This window comes from Epinephelus fuscoguttatus, linkage group LG15 (assembly GCF_011397635.1).
Source record: "Epinephelus fuscoguttatus linkage group LG15, E.fuscoguttatus.final_Chr_v1".
Classification (NCBI taxonomy): Eukaryota; Metazoa; Chordata; class Actinopteri; order Perciformes; family Serranidae; genus Epinephelus; species Epinephelus fuscoguttatus.
This window is the reverse complement of record NC_064766.1, coordinates 20,838,442-20,862,750: the sequence shown is the minus strand read 5'-3', so window position 1 is coordinate 20,862,750 and position 24,309 is coordinate 20,838,442. Positions and strand designations below refer to the sequence as shown.

At 40.0% G+C, this 24,309-nt stretch overlaps 1 protein-coding gene across 1 annotated transcript in view; it reads left to right on the top strand.

The window, feature by feature from the left end:
• b4galt2 (UDP-Gal:betaGlcNAc beta 1,4- galactosyltransferase, polypeptide 2) overlaps positions 1-24,309 on the top strand; it is a 265,209-nt gene that overhangs the window by 9,267 nt on the left and 231,633 nt on the right. The gene's annotated exons all lie outside the window — the stretch shown is intronic.

Sequence of the window (24,309 nt, the reverse complement as noted above, 5' to 3'; positions counted from 1 at the left end):
CTAGCATGCTTATCCAAGATGGTAAATGTGCATAAACCTGCTTAACATCAGCATGTTAGCTTTGTCACTGTGAGCATGTTAGCATGCTGACGTTAGCATTTAGGTTGTTGGTGGGGATTCTCAGTCATCCAGGTTATGCAAATTCTAAGTGCTATATCGTAGGCAGCTGGACTAACTTGAGTGTCTTGAATATGTTTCACCTCTCATCCAAGAGGCTTCTTCAGCTGAAGAACTGAACTATAATATAGCACTTAGAATTAACACTTAGGTTAAAGTACAGCCTCATAGAGCAGCTAGCATGGCTGTAGACTAAGGGGTTATCTCTGGGTCTGAGAAGTGCCTTAAACCTGCATTCTTTCTAATGGCCAGCAGGGGACGACTCCAGAAGTTTGACTGTTAGTCTATGAGGAAATGACCTTACTTCTTACTTCATTTATTACCACAGTAAACACCTTCCTAATGAGTTTATCATCTCAATCACTAGTTTCATGTCTTCTTCAATACAGCATGATGTTCATTTTGTAAATTATCGTCCATTTAGAGTAAAATAGATGATAGACTTGAGGCTACAAAATCAGAGTACTCAAACTACATTTATTTTTTGTTCGTGTACTTGTTCCTGATGGGGTAGCACATGTTTGCTAAAAACCAGTAGGACTTGTCCCATAAACCTTGAACTAAAATGACATCATACTTCATTAAAAAAAAAAATCATCAAATTGCTTCTCTAGTAAGTTAATATTATATATAGTTATATTAATAATACAAACCATGCCAATCAACATTGTTGTTTTGAGGTTTCCTGTTGAACAGTTGTACAGATGCTGGCCAGACAGCAGCTTGGGAGTTGTGTTTTGTATTTTGGCTGAACTCACGGATGTTAATTAGCTATGGATGATTAAATTTCCTATCGACAGTTATCATTGCTGGTGCAATCGACAACCACCGGCTAAAACTTTGTCCTCCCTTTGGCTCGTCAAGACAACAGGAAATAGCAAAAACTGAATGTGACTGGAAAATTGCCCTGTTTCAAATTGAGATTTCAAAATAAAAGCAATTATTTGTCCAGCCCTAATAGATGGATGGATAGATGCCGTAAAAAAATAGTCATCCTCCTCTCCTCTCCTCTCCTCTCCTCTCCTCTCCTCTCCTCTCCTCTCCTCTCCTCTGTGTGTTTGTAAGCAGAGGATGGCACTTGGGGAGGGCAGAGGTCAGAGCTGCTCTCATTTACCACTCCTCTCCTGGCTTCACTTCTCTCATTTTCCACTATTTATTTGCTCTTTACTCCCCCTCTCTCAGTCAGCAGCAAACTGTACTGTTCGGCTTTTTCTCTGTGCTTCATATTTATAAGTAAAAATATAGGCCCATAAAGCATTTGCATCAACAAACATCTGTCAAAGCAGCACAAGCAGTACAAATCATGCGGCACTGTCGGTGTAAGCCCGGCTCAATGTTAAACTCAGTGTCGTCTCAATGCTACCTTCAGGCGGGACAGACACATGATTTAAGCGAGCACCTCTGACAGCAATCGATCATGTAATCTACACTTTGGCCTCGAGTTATCAGAGCCATCTCAAAGGTTATCATGGGACAGCTTTGTGCCGCAGGCTCCACTTTAGGCCTCCCTATGGTTTCTTCTGTGAAGCAGATAAACATGGAGTAAGTGATTTACTTTTATCTGTCTGTCAGTTGCTCTTCTGTCTGTTGTTAGTACAAATTTGTGATCCTTGTTTGCGTTGCAGGAAGTGCAGCTTCTCCCCACTTAAAGCAATGAGCCTAGTCACCAGATGAAAATGTTGGCATTAAATGTTTCTGCAAACTACAAATACCTTACATTTGCAGTTGGTTTCATACGTATCATATCAGCGTTTCTAAAGTGACGTAATATACAAGCTGACTGTCATTGGGAGGTGGAGGGGATGATAGATGGCTTGTCACCTAGGTAAGGTAGCCGGAAAGCTGCAGGTTGCTGCAGATCACTTTTCAAGACCAACAAGTAGAGATCCACCGATCCAGCTTTTTCAGTTTCGATACCGATCCCGATGCCGTGGCTTTGAGTATCAGCCGATACCTGATACCGATCTGATACCATGGTTGACCTAAAAAGCTAAATACCTTTACGTGTAGAACAGAAAAGACTAGAGGCATCAGGCATTGATGACTACACAGTTCTTTCCTCAGGTAAAATGAAACAAGATGAAACAGATTAATGCAGTGATGAACAATTTATTTTTAACAAAAATAAACAATTGTGCAACAGCAGTTGAAATAGTGTGAAATACCTCCACACAGCAGATTCTCTTCTTCGCTCCATGACGTATGACGTAGCTCGCGTCGCAATAGATTTAAAGGGAAAGTATCGCCTCAGGTATAGGTTGCATTTTCCGACATCCGATCCATCTATTTTGATGATATCAGGGCCGATATTTGACCCAGATATTGGATTGGTGCATCCCTACCAAGAAGCCACAACTCTGGTTGTGTCTTAATGAGGTCATTGCTGTTTGCATAGGCTTTTTAGGCTTCAGACGTGGGTGTTTTGTAGCGACCAGTCTGTGTTTTTGTAGTGGTGACAGTGCCACAAAAAGCTGTTGACTTCATACAGAGACATTGCTACGTTTCCTGATGAGATTGTGTCCCCGAAACCTGTTATTTTAAGCTAAAACACTATTTTTGCCTAACCATAACCAAGTAGTTTTTGAGCCTAAACCAAATCACACATTAACCACAGCATATTAAAATGTAAAATTTCAGCACACTTGTCGAAACAAATCCTGTCTGAACCATCCTCAAATAATCCAGAACGCTGCTGCCAGGTTGTTAATCAGGTCCAGCACGTCAATCTACGTCAATCCCATTTTAGTTTCTTTGCACTGGCTTCCCATCAGGTTCAGGATTTGCTTCAAAATACTTGTTCTCATGTGTAGAGCCCTCCTTGGTCAGGCACCTGAATACATCAGTGATCTCCTCTGTCCATATATTGTCAGTAGGTCCCTTAGGTCTTCAGAACAGGACCTACTGGCTGTTCCAGACTCAAAACAAAAGATGATCGTGCCCTTGAAGTCGTGGCTCCAACGCTTTGGAACTCCCTTCCATTAGGTTTACATTCTGCGGTCTCTTTAGAAATTTTCTCTATGTTTTACTTTCCTTTTGTTGCTTTGTTTTATTTGTTGTATTGCCTTTGTTTTTATTGATTGCATCTTTTATTGTTTAATTGCTTGATTGTATTTTGTGAATTTCATTTCCTTGAAAGGTGCTATATCAAATACATTTTAGGAGAATATTTAAAAAAATTTTATTACATAACATGCAAATATAACATATAACCAAGGTTTGCAGAAACCTACAACAGCAACATTTTTTCTGATGACTGGGTTGAAGCAATACAGCAGATATACAGTACAATGTAAAATGCAAGTAAAGCTAGCAGCTGCATGCTCATCTGCAGTCCAGAGTAAAGCCTTGAGGCTCAGGCTTTATGGTTGGATGAATGACTATAAGTAATGACTGTGATGATTATGGGTCAATCTATTGAGTAGGAAGAAAATAATGCTTATTAAAAGAGAGGAAGAAGTGAAAAATGTGGCTCATTTTGTCCAACCAACCTGCAGTTCAAAACTGAATGCTATTCAATTAACAATAATATAACACAGAAAAAATAAGCACATTATGAAATTTTAGATGTTAAAAAACCAATCAATGTTTGGCACTTTTGCGTGTTTAATGACCTAAACTAATGATCAGTTATCAAAATTGTGAGTGTTTAATTTTCTGTTGATTTTACAGTTATTGGAGTCCCAGCACTAAAGACACGAGGCATGAACAACCAAGCAAAACAGAGCTGTGTAGGCTGGATTAAGAATAATGAAATCATTTTGCTGTTCTGCAGCCAGAAAATAGTGCCACTGTCAAAAAATAGCAACAAGCACAGATCAGACTGAATCATTTATACAAGGTTTTTTTTCTCTTCTTTAACCGAAATGGCCATATTTCTTCATTTGACGTGACATACGTTAAGTGACGGCAGCTTTGAAAATGACATAGATGGGATGGATTCATCAGTCACTGCTCAGTTGCCTCTCAAAATAGAAAATGGGTAACATAAACATGATGTCAGGCCGGATAATGAAATGAAAACGAAATGGCAGTTCAGTCAGACTTTCAGGCTACTCATGACCTTTCATGTATGTGTCCTATTGCTATCATCACATGAAACTGCTCGGGGCGGTGGTCTTATTCATTGACAGTCATTAAACTTGTTATAAATTCAACTGACGCACATACAGTACAGGATAAAAACACTGTTACATCACTTCAGTCTTGTCAATATCATGCATTTTATTTTTGATTTTGTTTGTGTGTTTTATCGTTCATAGCATGCATTACTGCCACTAACATACTTTTCTGTATGGATGAGGGATGAACTCTGTAAACTGCCAAACGCAGTCAGTTAATGAACACTGAAAGGTCAGCGCTGAAGTAGAGTGGCTGATTCATTCATGACGCGTCATGATCATGCGTCTCCACAATGGCGAGACCGAAGCTGGCTCGCTAGAAAAAAAAGGAAACCGCTCCATCAGTGCTCTCAAACTCAGTGACTGTGTGGTGTGTGATGGGTCCTGATATTGGTGCTCTGATTGAGCTGATAATGGGCTTTCAGGGGTGTATGGTTACATAACACACAGGCTACAGTGTGCTGTACTGACGGTGCTTTTATAAAATTAGAGCACCAAAAAGTTTGATATTGAATAATGTGCTCAAACTTTAGAACTATACTTAACTTAGTAGCTGATATATAAAGTTAGATTGTAATGCCTCCACACAGGCGATAGCCATGGCCAGAGGTGTTATGTTTTCGGGGTAGTCAGTCTGTCTGTACGTCTGGCTGTTCTTCCATTCTCAAGATGCCTTGAGAGGAAGTTTTGCACAAACTTCCACTGAGATTTAAGGATGAGCTGATTAGATTTTGATGGTCAAAGGTCAAGATCACTGTGACCTCACAAAACACAAGAATGTATATGCTAATTATTATGGATGCACCAATATAGATTTTTTCAACTGATATGATAACCGATAATTACCTGCTTCTCATGGCCGATAACCTAACCAAAGTATATAAACTACACTGCAGGGTGGAGTCTCTACTAACACAGACAAACACTGACAGCTGACTCATATAACCGGATTGAATGCGCATCGGCAGGTTCGCGTTACATCTGGTGTATGAAATGTTTATGTGGTCAAGCTGCATTTTTATAAATACACCCATGTGCCGTCTCACTGTCCCACGATAGACTAGCCTACAACTACCAAGTAGCATCACATAGCTAACAGTTACTGATAAGTTTAACAACAAAGTCGAGCCTTTTAAAAACTTGGTGTTTGATGTAAGTCGCTGCTGCTTATTATCTCATGCTAACACTCTGGAGACAGTCCTTCAGTGCTGCTTCTAACTGGTGTCGGGTGGTTGGAGATCAGACCCTCGGCACGATCCTGTCGTCTTCCTCTGAAACTGTGAAAGACGTCCACACCGCGACATGTTTGCCCTCTAGACAGCATACTGCAGTTGTTATTCTTTGTCTTCGTGTTTATTGGCAGCTCACAACTAAAGTTTAAAGATACATGTACCACTACCCAGTGGTGTAGTGGAGGGTATACTCAGATATAAGGGGTATACCCACGTATTTTTCTATCCAGTTACAGTATACCCACCTATCAGCTAAAAAGCCACTGTAATATATAGGAGAGTATGCCTACTTCCTCATCGGTAACCTACCTATCTACCTAGTAGTACACCCACCTCATCAACTACCTAGCTTCGTATTATTGGCTCCATTTATCAACTACGAGTTTAAATATTGTAATCATGTATAATTCTAAAAATGTCTCATCATCAGCTGATAATTAATCAACCTGATATAAATTGTGCATCCCTACTAATTATGACAACATTTAACACAAGACAAGATGATAAAATTCTGAAGTGATGACACTTTATATCCAAAAGGGTAAAGGTCAACATCACTGTGACATCATTTTTTTTAACACCATAACTCAGAAACAGATATGGTCAGATACTGAACTGGTGACACTGATCTTGGGTACCCTAAACTGAAACTCATTGAGTTTTTTTATCATTATTTTTTGATTAATTTGTTCTATAACACATAAAAAAATTTGAAATGTCACAATTTCTCAGAGCCCTAAGTGACATTATTTCTGTCTCTGATCAAAAAAAAAAACTCAATCGCCAAAATATTTAGTCAATATTCAGAAGACAAAGAGAAAAAATATTCATATTTTGAGAAGTTGGAACCAGTAAATTTGGGCATTTTTGCTTAAAACAAACAAACAAGCAAAACAATTAATCACTAATCAGAATTGTTTTTTGTCTTTTCATCAGCTATTTCATTAACTGATTAGCTGACTAATTGCTGTACAGCTCTACTGTGAAAACAGAGAGAATGTTGGAGCAATATAATTGTGTCTGATATGTTTGACTATGAGCTCTGGTCTTAGTACGAGATTAGATTGTGTTATGTGTTGCGGGTCCAGGCGGAAACACGGACAATGCTACAATATGACAATAGGTCATTTTCTTTAACTCCTGCACAATATGTTGTATGGTTATCATCATGCCCTGCCTCTTACTGACATGACCCAGATCCTTCATAATGACAGTGTGTAGTGTGCTCTGTCTTTGTCTGTCTGCTTCCATCCTTCCTCTCCCTCCCCACCCTTCCTCTTTATTTTTATGATATCACTCAGCGGGGGGATATAAATCTTCAGCACAGACCCGGCTGGACTGTGGTTTTCTTTGAAAATTGATTTGTAGTGTTGAAAAATGATTTTTTGTGTAGACTTAAGATTAACTGCAATTCCCCTGACTACATGTTTAAATTGTAAATAGAGATAAATACATCAGAAAAGTGTAATTTTATGTGACATGCTGCTTTCAAGTGACCTATTTTTGTGTACAGTCAATGCAAATTTTGCGTCTTTGTATTATACATTAGCCGCACACTGTTGAAACTGGTAGAGCCAAGCCAAAGATAACTTCTGTCCGTCCCACTGTGCCCTGCTTGGTTTGTGGAAGATGAACTTGCCTACAGCAAGATGTGCTGGAGCCATGAGAGAGCTCTGAGGCTCCACACTATCAAGTGTAGCATGGCTAATGCATTTTTGATAAGACCGGGAGGGCTGGGTTGTAGGTTAAAACGCAAGAGGCCCGGGGCTCAAGAGACAGAGAGAGTGAAGGAGGGAAAGAGAGAGGAGAGAGAAAGAGAGACAGAGAGTTGCTCTGGCTGCAATCTTCATCCAGCTTTGCCATCACACCGGGACTCATTTTTCATATTTTTAGCTACTTTGTTACAGTCAGATTATGAGGAAACAAGGTGTGACCACAGCACCGACATATCACCACATTTTAAGTGTCAAATGTTGCCTATTTAGACATCCAGAAGATATGGAGCAACATTCATTTCTGGCCACCTGGCAAATTTTAGTCAAATATTCATCTCTTCTCCACCAACTCCTGAGGAAAATATCTGGCTCTTTACTATTGACTGCTGTGGCTGCATGATGGTGCAGTGGCTAACATTGTCGCTGCACAGCAAGAGGGTTCTTGGTTCAAACCCTCCCTGCATGTTCTCCCTGTGTCAGCGTCGGGTTTCCCTGGGTACTCCGGCTTCCTCCCGCAGTCCAAAGACATGCAGGTTAATTGGTGACTCCAAATTCCCCGTAGGTGTGAATGTGAGTGTGAATGGTTGTCTGTCTCTAAAGCCCTTTTTAAATAGGAATTGTGCACACTTGCAGGAAAGCCCAATCAGTCTTCTTTCAGCATTGGCGGTATAAAAACAAAATCGGGGAGTCCAGCGAAATGCCGCCTGCCTGCTTTTGTTTATACAGAATGTGCCTTTTCTGGGGCAATGGGGGGCGGGAGCAAGTAACAAAACGTGTAGCTCAGCGTGTGACGTAAACAGTGACGTACTCCGAGAGAAGCCGCAGCTGGTCAGTCCTCGGCGATTCTCTCATAAGTTGGCCTGTCCTTCACCGTCCCTGTCGGTTAATGGCCTCTTTGTTTGCGAGGGCAAGGAGGGCGCGCAATTCCTTGTCTCCCCAGTTGCTCATCTTTACAGTGTCTTTCAGGTTTGCGTTTCCCTCTTGCTACTAGCTGCTCACTAATTCCTGCTATCAGCTGTTTCCTGTTTATCCACCACCAGGGGTCACACGTGCGGAGTCACCAACAGCTCCTCCCACAAGTCATTAACAGCCCCTCCCGTTGCGGAAGGCCACCTCGGTCTTTTTAAACTAAAAGGGTTCCGCCAATATGTTTACCCCTATGCGGCAGAAAATTAGGCACCTTGGATCAACTTGCCATTCCGGCTCTGTGTGTCTAAACGCTGGCAGCTTGCCTGCAAAACTGCCCAACATTCGCCGAAAATCTGGCAGTGTTAAAGGGGCTTATGTGTCAGCCTTGTGATAGTCTGGCAACCTGTCCAGGGTGTACCCTGCCTCTCACCCAATGTCAGCTGGGATAGGCTCCAGCAACCCCGCAATCCAAAAGGATAAGCGGTCACAGAAAATGAATGAATAAACTGTCAGTAAGTTTTAAGTCATTATTAGAGCAAAGGTTTGACATTTTTAGAAATACTGTACATTTGAATCTGTGTGTGCACTAAACATGAAGCTACTGGAGTCTACGCTTGTCGGCGGTCCACTTTGGTTGCAGGCCAGAAATGTTGTCATCCGCCCATGCTTACGAGGGTCCACATGGCCCCAATGTTGATGTCTTTGTGCAGCCCAAAATTTTATGACAGCACAGCCTGTACACATAGCAAGCATACATGCTCCGGCTACAAAATATAATCTCTTGTCCCACACTCCTGTCCAGTTGGTGGCATATCCATCTCTACCTGGTTTGCCAAGAAGAATGCTCGATCCTTCTTGTCTCCAACACCAATGTGCTGTATTCCCCATCCCTGGTCCTATTCATGTTAAGCATTGCACATCATTTTTCTTTCTGTGTATCTTGTCAGCAAAAAGCAACGAACACAGGAGCTCTTTTTGCTGTCGTGAGTTCGTAAATGGTGAATGCACTTGCACTTGTATGCCGCCTTTCTAGTCTTCTGACTACTAAGAGTCACATTCACCCATTCACACACTGGTGGCTACGACTACTATACAAGGTGTTACATGCTACTCAGTTTTTATACATTCACTGCAGAGTCAGGTGATAATTCCCTGTAGATTCATCACCTGCAACACCTTTCACATGTAGTCATATGATCCTCCATTGATATGAAAATATTTATTAAAGCTTTTTTAATTGCTGAAGAGAGATAATGCAAGTGGTCAGAAGCAGCTCTGTCAAAGCTGTAATATAAACTAAATCTGCATACAGCGTATCTGTTGTCTTCCACATCAGTTGGTAAAGATGAGTATAAAAAATAAACAAAGCAAGGCTCATAGCCCGAGGGCTCTGCTGAGAACTGTTTAAGTTCTGTCAAAGAAACACACTGAGATTCAGGATGTAGCTGCGTATGTATCTGTGCTGCTGGGAAGGGATGGCCTTCTGCTCTGATGCATTAAACCTTGTTATAAATGATCAATGATGATGTCACTGACAGGAAAATCAAGGCCTGTGTACAGTCTCTTAGTTTATTTGATGAGCTCCACTCTCTGATGCTAAATGGATAGAAAGGCAGTATGTGGAGGAGTCGGCTTCAGGCGGTACAACTGTATTACTTTGCATTCAAGCAACCCGACCTCAGTGCATCCCTCTGCAGTTATACAGTAGATTGATGTCCTCAGTTTTTGCACCTGCACCTGATTCACAGCTTTCACTCATCCGCCACTCCGCGTCCTTTCATTCCTCTTTGATCTTCTGCCATATGCTTCAGCAGGGTGACCTAGGTGAAAGCCACGTGCGATCTCATGTGTCTTCCTGCTGAGGTGCCCTTGAGCATGACGCTGATCTCCTAACAGCTTCAGTGTTGAAAACCAAAATTCCTAAAAGGTCACTTTTATTCTGACGAGTGTGAAGGTAATCATTTGTTGGGCTTGTGTTAGGCAGTGTGTTGCTGTTGAAGCTGTGAAGCGCTGTGTTAGCTTGCTGAGACTCACCTGGTAGGAAGGCGGCCTGATGCAATTAGAGGTGTGATTTCCACCTGAGAGAACAGGTTGAAATTGTAGTAAAGGAAACAGTCGTAGAATGTGTGTGAGGATGAGAACACCAGATTTAAAAATTAAAAAATAAAATCATTATAATAAAACTTATCTGGAATAAACCAAATAATCCATAACTCCAGTAAAAAGTAGTCATTTATAGCTTATGTATGAAAGATCTCTTGACACTGCTTTAAAAGTTCCAATCAAAGCAATGAAGCTTTCATAGATTAAAGAAATTGAGATGAAATAAAAATTAAAAATCCCTGGGTTTTGGTAGTGATTTAAAGTTCTGATATATTTCCTTTGACATAACTAATCTAATGCTTCTATGGTGCACTTTCAGCACTACAGTTGCCACAGTGCATTATAAGTAGATAATATTGCTAATTGCATATTTTTAATGATCTGTTCTTGAGCTGAACCAATTAGTAGATTTAGTTAAAGTTAATCTTTAAACAGTTTCAATAATTGATAACTTTTTTCATGTCCTTTTTTAACCTTTAGATGCATGACCTACCAATACCTACACTCTTTCATAAGTGGGGTCAAAAATGACTCCAATTAGAATCAATGCGTTTTATGTGATAAACTTAAGCAATTTCTTTCATTTTGGTTAAAGATGATGATTTATATAATATTTTGTTCAACAAAAGAATGATTTCATGTTTGACATGTTCATTTATCACTTTTTATTAACATTTTGACAACTAATGACATCATTGAATAATCAATAATAGTATAATAGGCTACCTAACGGGTTAGATTTTATTACAAGGAAGCTATCAATATCATAGTAAGGCTGCTTATCTCTGCACAACAAATGCAGTAATGTTACACACACACACACACACACACACACACACTTACTAATGACATCACTGAATAATCAATAATAGCATAATAGGCTACCTAACATGCACACACACACACACACACACACACACACACACACACACAATAATGGTAAGATTGTATTACAAGGAAGCTATAAATATCATAGTAATGCTGCTTATCTCTACACAGCAAATGCAGTAATGTTAGCTAGCTAACATTACAGTACTAACATTACATAGTAGTTAGCTAATTAGTACCTACATTGTAGTTAGCTAACACTAGCTAACTTAGTTAGCAGGTATTAGCTAACTACAAAGTAGGCTGATTTGATGACAATAATACTATATCCACAAAAGTCATGGATTTTATAACGTCATATGTATTCTAAGTTATAAAACAAATATAATATTAACATGTCTGTTGCTGTATAAAAATCCTCCTGGGTGGTGAGACTGCTGGCATTACATGTGTAAGTGCAACAGTAAATGTATACCTGACAGTCACAGTCGATAAGAATCAAAGATTCCTAGGTCTAACCCTTGATATTCCATAGGAAATGCTTGGGGTCATTTTTGACCCCACGTATGGAAGAGTGGGGTAGTGATACAAAAACAACACTTTCTTAAAATGTATATAATTTTTTTTTAATGCAAATGACCTCATGTCAAAAACCGTTTTACCTGGAATATGAAATGATAAAAACTTTTAATTCCATAGATATTGAAGAAAAACAACCCCTGGGGTCATTTTTGACCCCACTTATGCATCTAAGGGTTAAAGCAAACATGCTAAAAATGCTCTGGTTCTGGTGACTGCTGATTTTCTTGGTCTTCTGTGATAGTAAACTTTATATAATATGGGCTTTGGACTTTTTGTTCACTAAAAATGCTGTTTGGTTCAGTGGACTTCAGCCTTAGGAAGTTGTGTTGGACATCTTCTACTATTTTATATCATTTTATAGACTAATTCATCAAGAAAAAAATAAAAGATTATTAAATACTGAAAGTCATTATTAGCTGTGCTTCTTGCATCGCCCAACTATTTCCAACCATTCACTATCACCAACATTCTCATTTTACAGCTAAACAGTACACTGAAATATGTTTCTGAAGACATTTGAGGTAAGAACTGACCAATGCAGTAACAGACTCTTGATTCATATTTGATTAGTGCTGTCTAGTCTGACAGTTTGATAGCAGATTATTAGCAGTGACTGACCTGATTGACAGCCTCGTTTCCACCAGGCAGTCCAATTTAGTTCAGTTAAGTACACATCAGAACAGTTATTTATTTGTTTCCATGGGGAAATGTTGTCGATGGTACCAACAGAACAGTTATTTATTGTCTCAATTTTTTGTCACCCCTCTGCTGGGTTAGCTAGTGCGCTGACTCGATGTTAAAGGGTGGAGCTTGAAAAATTGCAGTCCATTAAGTGGTCAATAGAGAATCATTACTCTTGCTCAGAAGTGAGTTGTGGCTGGTTTTGAGGCTTACGTAACCACTCCTTATACAGTACATTAGCAAACTATATCAATAAAATGAAAGAATCTTTTCCTGCTTTTCATAATTAACTGCAGCTGTAGACTGAGAAAAAAATATTTAATTCACTTTACCGACAGCCTGCAGCTACCGGCAACATTTAAGGTGGGACATTTGCTTGCATGTTACTCAATTCATGAATTGACATCTCAAATTTCAACATGACTACTTTGACCGTTCCATTTGTTTCGGCTCTCTTGGATGACACACACTTTTAGTGATAATTGGATCTTCAAGCATTTAAAAAATATATATGAATTTCGACTGATATGAACTGAAAATATTTTGTTTCCTCACTTGTTGAAGTAAGGTGGCGGAGTGTCATTCAAGGACTCACCATGGAAAACGTCGGCATGCCAACCCTGTTCTGTTCTGACGATAGACAAGGTGCAGACTTTCCTCTGCATCACCAGTAAAGAGGAAATACAGCGAGAGCTGGACAGAGCAGTGAAGGACAGCAGCACCGCCCACATTTAAGAGGACTTCTGTGGCGGAAACGCTAAAAAGTTCTGAGGTCTAGGTACATGTTCGTAGGGGTTACTTTTGGTTGTAAAGGTACTAATCCAAAGGTTATGATGGAAATACAGCTTTAGAGACTCCTTGGTTCTGATTGCTTGTGTTTGGTGCGCTGTGGAAGATTCTAGCAAATGCCATTTAAGACTGTAGGAAGAGGAGGAGTGATGTGATTTTTTTTCTCAAACTTTCTGTCTCATATAACACTTTGCAGAGGTTGTGACATTTTCAACAAATAGGACAAAAAGTTATTTTCATGAAAGTTCCCAACTGTAGCTTTAATAAATCCTCAATGTCATAACACACACTGACTTTCACGGAGTTTGAGCTCTTCTGTAGACCTTATGAAGTGAACGGGAGAACTTGTGACTATAAAGTTAGCGGTCGAAATTCCCCAGGCTTGCATTTGACCCTTTGGCCCTGCATATACTGATGCTGAGGCTGAACTCAACCCACAAATGCTCCAGTGGAGCTGACCAGTAGTTAACAGAGGAGGATAAAAAGTCTCCAGACATCTCATCACTTAATGCTGTAAACTTTAGATAAAACCCTCTGACCAGTGGAACAGGCAGTGGTGATTGCTATTCATTGCTGTAAATGTGGTGATTTCTAAGTGAAAGCTCTACAGTTTATAAGATAAAATCATTGTGATTGTATAATGGACATCGCTGCAATGTCTTGAATTGCCCCTTCACATTAAAAGCCCTCAGTTAAGCCACAGACCATCTCTCCTTCCAGCATACGCTTACTCTAGACTCGATTAATTATGTACCCTCACAAATTACCAGTCTGGCCACCCGTCTGGCAACCAATTAAAATTTTAAGATACAGATGTTGTAGACATTCTGCGAGCTTTAGCTGGCACTTCATCTGAATGTACTTTTTGATGTGTGTGTGTGTGTGTTAAGTCTGAAAGCGGGGCATCCATTACATTTATGTGACAAGAGCAGGAATTATTAAACAGGTACAGTGTCTTAAAGAGTTCCTTTAAAGCTTGCAAATGTTCCTGTGCACGCAGAAGCCTTTCATCCTATATACTGCACCTTCACACCTCGATTTAACTGACTGCACTTCGTGACAGATTGGTTTGAACGTACACGCACCGTCACTGAATCATGTACATGTGTTACATCCTTCTTGTTAGTCTTACATCCGTGTTCTTGTGCGTCCTCTGCAGTGTTTTAGCACTAAAATGACATAAAATTCCACTTAGGTGGAGGATTCATCTGCTGTATGGTGTTATTCAGGTCTGTGAGAGTCACATCTGTAATTGTGTACAAAGCAAAGCCAGAAACCACAGCACTACAACTAAGCCCTGCAGTGTTATTAAAATGTAAATTTCAGAGCTGGCCCTTAACGGATGAACTCGGCTAAAAAACACATTTGGAAGTGCATTTTTTATTCTTCTATCAAGAATTATCAGTAATGGGAACTACGAGAAAATAATTTGCATATCACTAACCTTTACTAAATTTTTAAAACAAACATTTCATCATACAGAAAAGACAGCATTAGATTTGAGATGTTTTATTAAGTCTCTGAGCATATCAGCATCAAGTTTGGAAGACACTGATCTACATTAAAGTTCAAAGCTCAGTTCTTTGATTTTTGGCTTTAAGAGATCTCAAATCTAACTTTTCATCGCCATATTTACACACATTTACCCTGCAGTCTGAATCACATACATTTTCTTTTTACTATTTGTGCTGCAGATGCCCTTACAAATTCAAAATTCAAATGCACAAATTCACAAATTTCTTCAGAAAAATAGACAAAGAAAAAAGTGCACATACAAGTCACAGGAAATAATGGAGATGTGAAAAGGAATACTCTGACAAGGTATCAAAAGCTTGAGAATAGGGGCCCAGACATGAAGCAAATTATATTTTAAAATGTGTTTATGCACACGTCTAGATTTAAGAAAAGAAAGTGCATATAATAACCTAAAGAGCTCCTAAGACTAACCAAAAACCTTGAGACTGTACTAACCTAATGCTAACTACTAAATGGTCCCAAGACATTTATTCCATCAGTCCAAACATTGGTTTGATAGTTAAGACAACATAAATAGAAACACATTGCAAGTGGAAATCACGGCACAGTGTAAATGGATTTGAGTGATACTGGTTCAGAAGTCTCCGGTTGTTTAGGGTCTCCATGTGTTTTAACATATTTATGTTGTAATTGCTGCTTAAGGCTGTTCTTGAAAACAGAATACATACTGTGGAGTATGCATGCAATTGGGACAAACTATTGTGCCTTGAAATTTGACCCTCTTGCTAAATGTTATCACTTAACGTTACCTTGGAGATACAAAACGTCATTTGCCGAACCCGCCAGAGATGGAGCTCAACCTGGAGAGCTCTGCTGTTACTTTTCCATATATGTAGTTTTAACCTCAGATTCTGACATGCAGTATTATGTTATGACAGTAAAATTCCATACGCATTTCTCTGTCATTGTTGTTTTCAGTCATGTCTTTTTGGTGTTGGTTATCTTTATCATTATTTTGTTCACTTGAACAATTTATATTCCTGCTGTTACTGTATATTAGACTGGTCATCCGTCACTTGAAAGCACTGTCATCTGTCGTTGCAGCTTCTGACAGCTGTCAATGAGCTGTCATCTGAGTGCTGCTCAGTCAGTTGATGAATCTTCCAGTGTGCAGAGGATTGTGGGTAAGAATAGCCATAAAAAACTGTGGAATGCGACTGGATGCCGAGTAGGACGTCCTTGTATTTTTGGCATACTGCATTTGATATACTATGTTATTGGGCCATACTAAATCTTTTTCTGGCGTACCAAATTCAGTCAGGAGAGACTTGTTCTGAGAGAAAAGAATATTTATTTACATGTGCACATAAGTATGAGAAATGTGAAAAGTCTCTGGCAATTAGAGCGCATCGTGATATCATCTATTCCAGGAGGGTGGTAAAGACGTAGTAGCATCTAGACTCCCCCCTGTGGAGTCTAGATGCTGGTGATGGTGATGAGATGAGATGAGATAAAGAGGGAGCTGAGGATCTGGGTGTGAAGAGGAGTGGGCTTTGATGAGCTTGTCCTGGGCTCTGGGTAAGGTGGCTGGAGGTGAATGGGGTGAAGGAGGGTGCGACGATTCCACCTAAAATGACAGCTGACAGGAGCAGAGAGGAGAACAGATTTAAAGTTTGGCAGCAGCGACATGAATGACTGAAGGAGATTGTGGCAAAGTTTAGGACTTTGGGAACACCCATAGTCAGCCGATTGGTGGAAGTGGTGCGAGTGGGATAGAAAGAGAATTGTGAATGGATATACCATAAAGAAAGTCCTCCTGATTGAACCTATGCTAAGATTAAATAGTATGATTGTATGGCTATTGGAACATACAGTTTATTTTCTTAGCCATAGATACAGCATTGCAGCCTATGGATTGTCATGTTGCATGAGTGTATGTAGTGACAGAACAGGTAGTTTGTGTGTATTCATTCATTCATTCATCTTCTAACCGCTTCATCCTCTTGAGGGTCGCGGGGGGGCTGGAGCTATCCCAGCTGACATCGGGCGAGAGGCAGGGTACACCCTGGACGGGTCGCCAGACTATCGCAGGGCTGACACATAGAGACACACAACCATTCACGCTCACATTCACACCTATGGACAATTTAGAGTTACCAATTAACCTAGTCCCCAATCTGCATGTCTTTGGACTGTGGGAGGAAGCCGGAGTGCCCGGAGAGAACCCACGCTGACACGGGGAGAACATGCAAACTCCGCACAGAAGGGCTCCCACGCCCGGGATCGAACCGGCAACCCTCTTGCTGTGAGGCGAGAGTGCTAACCACCACACCACCGTGCCGCCCAGTTTGTGTGTATATCTAGTGAAACAGGTTGCCTGCTTACTTTATGCCCTCTGTTGTGCCCCAGTAGCTTCAATATTTCCCTCCACTGACTGGCACTTCCTGAACATCCTGTTTATTTTCTGGTGACAAATACAGTGCAAAGGGAATGTTTTAGGAAATGTACAATCCCTGTGCCTCCTGTCACAGCTGATGGCTACAAACCTGAAAAGGTGTTAAGAGTTTCCCCTGGCGATGCATTTCAAAATATAAATCCAGAAGTGTGAAAGAAAGTGTCGACGCTTGGGTGAAACGGGGGAAAAAGTTCCCAAAATGTTTGCTTCATGTCTCACTTACAGATGCATCTGTCACGGCATTTCCCCTCTGTGGACTGTGTGTTAGTGTCTTTGCATGGATGTTTCCCATGTTGTGATAAATGTAGCACTGCAGAAAGCCAGAGAGCTGAATTTGTGCTGTGAAGTATTTGAAAATGTCTCTTAAGGGCACCAGTCCATATTTAAGTTATGAGTTCACAGAGCTTGTAGTCTGTCAAGAACTGAGGAGTGAGATGATCACAGCAACAAATTAAAACAAGAAAGTGACATTAGCATTAAAATGTATTCTCTCTACATGTGCAAATATGAAATAGAAATGGCAGGCTGTTAAGTTTTATGTTTTTCTCTGTCGGTCTTCTTCCTCTCTTTTTGAGGTCAGTTGATTCCGTATATATATTTTAATATTGTATTAAAAGCATTGGTGAATCAACATTTTAAATTCTGGTTGAAGGGGTGCGAGAAACATTATGCTCTTTTATTTTGTACCCAGCTCTTATGTGAAAACTTGCCGAAACATCAAGATGCTCTGTAGAGTTTGCGCAGAAAGTTGTCACATTCAACACAGTCAACATCAGCATGCAAGACGAGTACGCTGCGTTTCTTTAAAAAAGATCAGATATACAGAACTGTGTGAGTGAAGTGAGTTGAGTTTAAAAGTTTAACAAATGCCAACACAAGTTACCAGAACCAAAAGTTAAGATGATGATGTTGATTGTTGAATGACTGTTGATCGCAAATACTTCATAATTAACTCAAAATTGTCATTGATTTGTATGTTCAGCTAATCAGTTAATTATTTAATAATAATAATGATAATTATAATTTACTGGTGGTTTCAGCACTAATGGAGCACCAACCAGGTCTCACCCCCAACTCGTCAAATATCGATGCTTGGTCAGTCAGATATCGATCCACAGAGGCACCCTTGGGTGGCGGCATTTTGTGAGGCTCTGAGAAACTGCCATGGTATGAAGAGCAAGACAGTCCGCACAGGGCAGGTGGGAGGGGAGGTGGATGGGTTAAATAAACTATGGACTTTCACCAGGGAGACAGCTGTTTGTGTCCTGTGTGGAACCAAAAGTAGACAGCATAGTGTGCTATTATGTGTGGCATTCTACACTAGTGAGGATACATTATGTTAGTAACAAACATACTTATTTTAAGCCAAATGAGTTCAGTCAAGGACTAGGTGTTACAATCCCTTGATGCACACACTTGAGACTATGAGTGGGTGTGAAAGTGCTGTTTGGGGGTTTCTGAGTGGGAGCCAAAGAGTTAAGGTTAGATGGATGGAAAAGTATTAAAGAGTATAGATAGATAGAAAAGTAAGTAGGAGCATAGCGAGGGCAGAGCCAAGGAGAGACGTCTGTACAGACTGAACTCTCTCCCGCTGGACCAGGCTGTACTGTGTAGCTCCCACTACTCCCTCATTTTGATAAGGGGAGGGGAGGGTAGAAGAGAGGAGAAACTAACAGGAAAAAAACGTAAGTTTACTTGAGGTGGAGTTTAACAGGTCAATTGTTGTTGCACGTATTTGCGATTTATGAGTGATAGTTGGAGCCACGCTGGGGGAGGGGATGGGGGTTTAGGGAGGGTAAAAACTTCATTGGGGTCATCAGGTGGGTACCCTGGTGTTTAAGTGATGGGACCACAACACCTCCAGGGCTAATGGGCATCACTTTTTCTAAACCCAACCACATACTTTTGCCTATATAAACCAGGAAATAAACCTAAAAGTTTTTTTTACCTACGCTTTTATTTTATTTTGAAAAGAGACTTTGCATTTAACAACCTTAAATTGTCAATTTCCCCAGTGTGTCTCATACTGCCACTAAGGGTGCATTGATGTGTCCATATCTGACACCAAGGGCCACTGACCAAGCGTCTGTATTTGATGTGTGGGGAATGAGAATATGTTGGACACACTTGTTACTTCAAGCAGAGCTCTGTTGCCTTTGCTAACTGATTAGCTGATTTATTCATGCCCCACAACCACTGGCTGTTTGGCCGTCAGCTAACTAGTTAAATCCAAATATATTCATAAAGTTTTACAATGTGACCATTATAATATGACACCTCTCACTATTACTTAATAGTTATTAATAGGGCTGCGCTCAACTCAGAGTTTTCCTAGTCAACCAATAGTCATCATTTAGGGCCATTAGTCGACCAGTCGGCTGCATGTTTACGATATTAATTTAATTATTAAGTGATTTATTGTGGACGGGGTAACTCAATGGTTTGAGTTGAAGGTGTGAGAAAGAATAGTATCAGTAACATTGTTAACACTGTGCTACATTATAGAGAAATACAAAACCGTCCTAATGAACCTTCATTAATATAGGCCTATATTTTATCTACAAGTGCACGTCACACAGTGAGCGAGCCGCCTGTTAATGACGCTGTCTGCAAAGCAGTAATGATTGTGCTAAGTGGCTAATGGGCATGTAGCTACTTCCATGTTTCAGATGATACGTCATGTTTGTAGTCGACCAATGAGGATGAGTTTACATATCACCTTGGGTTCGTCCTTCACCTTCTCAAAATGATCCCACACTTTGGATTTCCTGCCCGACATGTTATCAACTAGGCTGTGGAAAAACCACAGGTACCAGCCCTGGAAATTAGCCTGACTCCTGTCTGACTGCTGAGTGTGGCCACTTCCTGTGTCTGTCCTTTCAAATTAAATTCCCACATCGTCTGGTCATATAGGATTTGATTTATTTTGACAAGGCGCAGCTCCTAATAGAGTTTCTCGTTTGTCTGTTTTTTTTTTTTTTAATCTTCTGCAACTAAGTGACCAATGAAATCTTGCAGACTAATGACCTTTCTGGTTGACTAATGTTTGGTCGAGTATTAGGGGGCAGCCCTAGTTACTAAGGTCTTCTTGGAAAACCAATAAGAATAGCTTGACCTTTTGTCTTTTTCTATGCTTTAATCATTGTACGGTTGTAACAAATTAAAATTTGGTGACAGAACAAGGCTAACTGTCTACTGTCCTCAGCTTCATATTTAGTATACAGATGCTGAAGTGGTATCATTCTTATTGTCTGTCAGCAAGATAGCAAGTCATTGATTTCCCAAAATGTCAAACCTTTAATTATGCTTTTTCACTTGTACATTTTGAAGTGCATCATTTATATCAAATTTAATTAAATCATTTGTGATAGGATTTTTAAATTGGTAATGAATGCTCGCTTTGGTGAGGTATCACCCTCACCACTTGATCCCTCCAGCTCACTTTGACGATATCCCTTTTCACAATTTCTCCCTTGCAGTATTATAATCAATCCACAAGCCACTGAACAATGAGTTAGCACGGTTGTTAACCTCCGTGACAGAGGCTGCACATAGAGATTAGTGAGCCCACTGCTCTCTGTGGTAGGAAAGACATGGAAATCCTTACACATGACAAAGATTGGCCACATTGGGACATAACTCTGGTTTAATTTAGATGAAACTAGGAGGCATGACAAAGTATTGTGTCCTTGATTGGTTTAAGTTGTACCTTTAGCCACAGTCTTCCTCTTCAACGTTGCTGTTGTTTGTTACTAATCTTTCTTGCCCTGCCCTTCTTTGGTCGTGGTCTGGACTGTCCAGTCTTTGTTCTGCTCATTTGGAAACAGCCTTGAAACTTAATAGAGATGGAAAAGGGCAGTTGTATTCCACTTCACATATTTTCATAGCGTTTCTCTGGGGTTTCCTTGGCAGACATGATATGATTGGAGACTGTTATGAAATTTATTGCTGTTGTTAAAAAGGGAGTTACAAGGATCCTTGAATAAACTGGTTACATAATGGGTCTATTTCTCACTGTCGCTGTGGCCATTTCTGTCTTCTCCTCTCTCTCCTTGGTCTCTCTCATCATGACTTACAAGCTTCAGAGACTTCATAGACTCATTCCTGACTTTGCTGGTGACATTTGCATATTAAGTTAAAAATGAACACTTGGTACTGCCATGTACACAACCGCAGTGAGATGTCCCTGAGAGAGACAGGAAATAAGGGAGACAGGAGCAAGTGAGAGACAAGAGATTTCCTCTGCACTGCTTTATTGTCTTTTGTTTCGGTCTGCTGACCTTTTTCAAGACAAAAAAAAAAAAAAAGGAATCCCGAGATAGTAGTTGTTGTCTTGAGAAAAGTCAGCTGAGCGAAATGTCAGCAAATAAAGAGGCTCAGGTGCAGATGGATTTAGTCCTTGTGGGCTTCGTTTTCATATCTCACATGAGAGAAAAAGCACTGACGTGTGTTATATCTACATTGATCTCTGATAAGTCCTGTGCAGCTGGTCATCCGCAGCAAAATAGGATCTCAATCCTGTCTGCAGATTTATTTCTTCTGTTTCTCTGCTGCTGATTTTTAGTATTGCCACCCCGTGTTGCACTATCACATGGTTCAACACCTGCCAGACACCGAGGACTACCCGCTTGCCCCTGAGCTCTGTAGTTGAAGCAGAAAATGGGGCAAGACTCTTCTGTCTGTCTGACTGATTATCTGTCCGCCTGCCTCACTACATGTCATGAATTCGCTCCTGATACATTACATGCCAGCCTGTTTAGTCACTGGAGAGCAGCATGGCTGGGAAATAAATCCTGACCTGCACAAGCATTATCGTGCGACTGGTGTGCGGTGTCCCGGTCAGCAGAAATCCATCTCATTAACTAGCAAGTTTCTTACACACACATACACACACACACACACACACACACACACACACCCCTCGAGGCGCAGTCTTGGCAATATCAACTTTGCTGCCCACAGACAAAAGACAGACAGAAAAAGGCAGCCAACTTTCTGGACAGACAGCAGACATCAGCCCAGTCACCAAGCATATGTTTCAATTTCCTACATTTTGCCTCAAAAAGAAACAGGGGATCACCTAATCAGTCAAGCACAGATCTGAGGTTATGTGGCATTTTACCTTAGTGGGTTTTGCTGTTATTGGAGAGTTTAAGAGTTGTACTTCTGTTGTGAGAAGCATTTTTTGTACAATTAATGCTGTACTATGGAAAGTATTAACTCATTTGCTTAAATTAAATAAGCTGCTGTCTAAATACAAGCAGATGTAAAATAGTCAATGATTTGGATCCATCAAAATTAAAACATGTTGCACGACTCTTTGCCAGAACACAAAGCTTTATCCACCAAATGTTTTCAGCTATCTTGTCTTCCTAAGTGCGTCTAAAGATGTTTCTAGTTTCCTGTATACGCAGTTCATAGATCAGTCATCTGACTTATAGTATAGATCACCATATACACTCAGTATGCAAAAGAAAGTAATCATCTTTTAAAAATACTCTTATACTAAACACCATGACTACATCTAATGAATGCAGACATTCTCAAGATCATTTAAATCAAAACCTGCAATATAACCACCGACTTTTGAGATTTTTCTTTAAGAAACGCAAGCGTTCATCTTAACCCATTATTGGGAAAAAAAGTTCAATATTCTTTTTTGATACAAAGCAACAAATACTGTTTCTTTAAACATTTTTCAAAACAGTAGCCTTTACTTGAAATTTTTTTTTATATCTCTTCAAGAAGAAACTTTTCAGCTTCCTTCCCCTAGCATTCCCAAAGACAACGGAATAGCTGTCCATTTTCCCTCGGAGCCCAGCAACTACCAACAACACATGACACGCTGCATTTTGTTTTCTACAGTTACTTCGGCTTTTCCACTGTCCACCATTTCCATCCATGGGGATAGTAGTCGCAAAGAACTTGCATTGATACTCTGTGATAACTGGGTATAGCTACTGATAGCTATCAAAAGCGCTATCCTCTGTATCCCTGTTTTGGTTTCACTATCATCCTCCCACATCCTTTGTTCTATAAATCAAGCCTTTATTTTCCTGTTAGATCGTACCTGGTGAAGGACAGAATTGCATAGTGAAAGCGAGGCTCATATGCTACCAGTCTAAATGCAGATGGTGGCATTATTCTGTAGCCATTACATTGTGAAATCAACAATTACTTCTTAATGATAAGTCAAAGCAAGAAACCGATATTTTCAGTTTAATACTTGTAGATTGCCCTAACAAATTTTAAGATAACCTTTCTAGCTTTGACTTAACTGATCCACCCTTTAACTGGACTTGAAAATATCCTAAAAACATTGCTGGAAACTGGAAACAACCATAGATACCACGTTTAATCAGAAGCTGTCTAATCACAGAATAAGCAAGCTATGAATAATTGAATGCCAGCCTTTGGTAGTTAACAACATTATAAAATACTTGCTGCTACAGACAAACTTTTGTTTGTACCAGAAAACATTGGAGGTTTGATATCGACCCCAGTTTAACAGTATTTTATATATATATATATATATATATGTATATGTGTGAACAGAAATTAGCAGAAAATAATAAAATAAATCATTAAAAGACATTAAAGTAAGCAGTCTGAATCTAAAGATAGTATAAGCTCATGTTTCTGGCTGATGTGCCAATTTCCAGGGGATATCTGTGATGTTAACTGGAGACACCTTCATTAGATATCCATAGTTTTCCAATTATCAGCATTAGTATTTCAACATTTATCACTCGCCCTCTTTGTTTCTCTTTGTCTCTGTTTGTTTTCATGAGACTGTCTGGTGTCGGTCAGTGTTTTTATCATCCACTTCAGCCTCATCTTCTTCTTTTCTCTCACTGATTGCAAAAGCCATAAACCTACAATAAGCATCGCCTGTGGGAAAACTCTAAGTGCCCCCTGTTTCTCTCCTTTGCTCATACGTTCACTGCATTGTGTATTCCCACTTGCCGGCTCACTCCATCATAAATGCTTTTTAAACCACTTGACTGGAAAATTGACTTGGCATGTCAATTCGGCTGAACGGCCCAAGTCAGAGCTTTTTGTTTGTCTGAATCTGTAGATGCTTTTGTTGTTGGCTCTGTTTCTGTCAAAGTCTCATGCGTACTTCTTCTCCTGCCGAGAATGAACTTCTTAATTTATTTCACCGCTCTTCAACCGGGCGTATCGAATAAGAACAAGGTCACCGAATACTTTAAACATCATTGGTTTTCCTCTGGCATTTTAAGTTTGTTTTTACACGGCGAAGTCACTGTATTCAGTGAAAATGCACAGCTATAATTTATTGC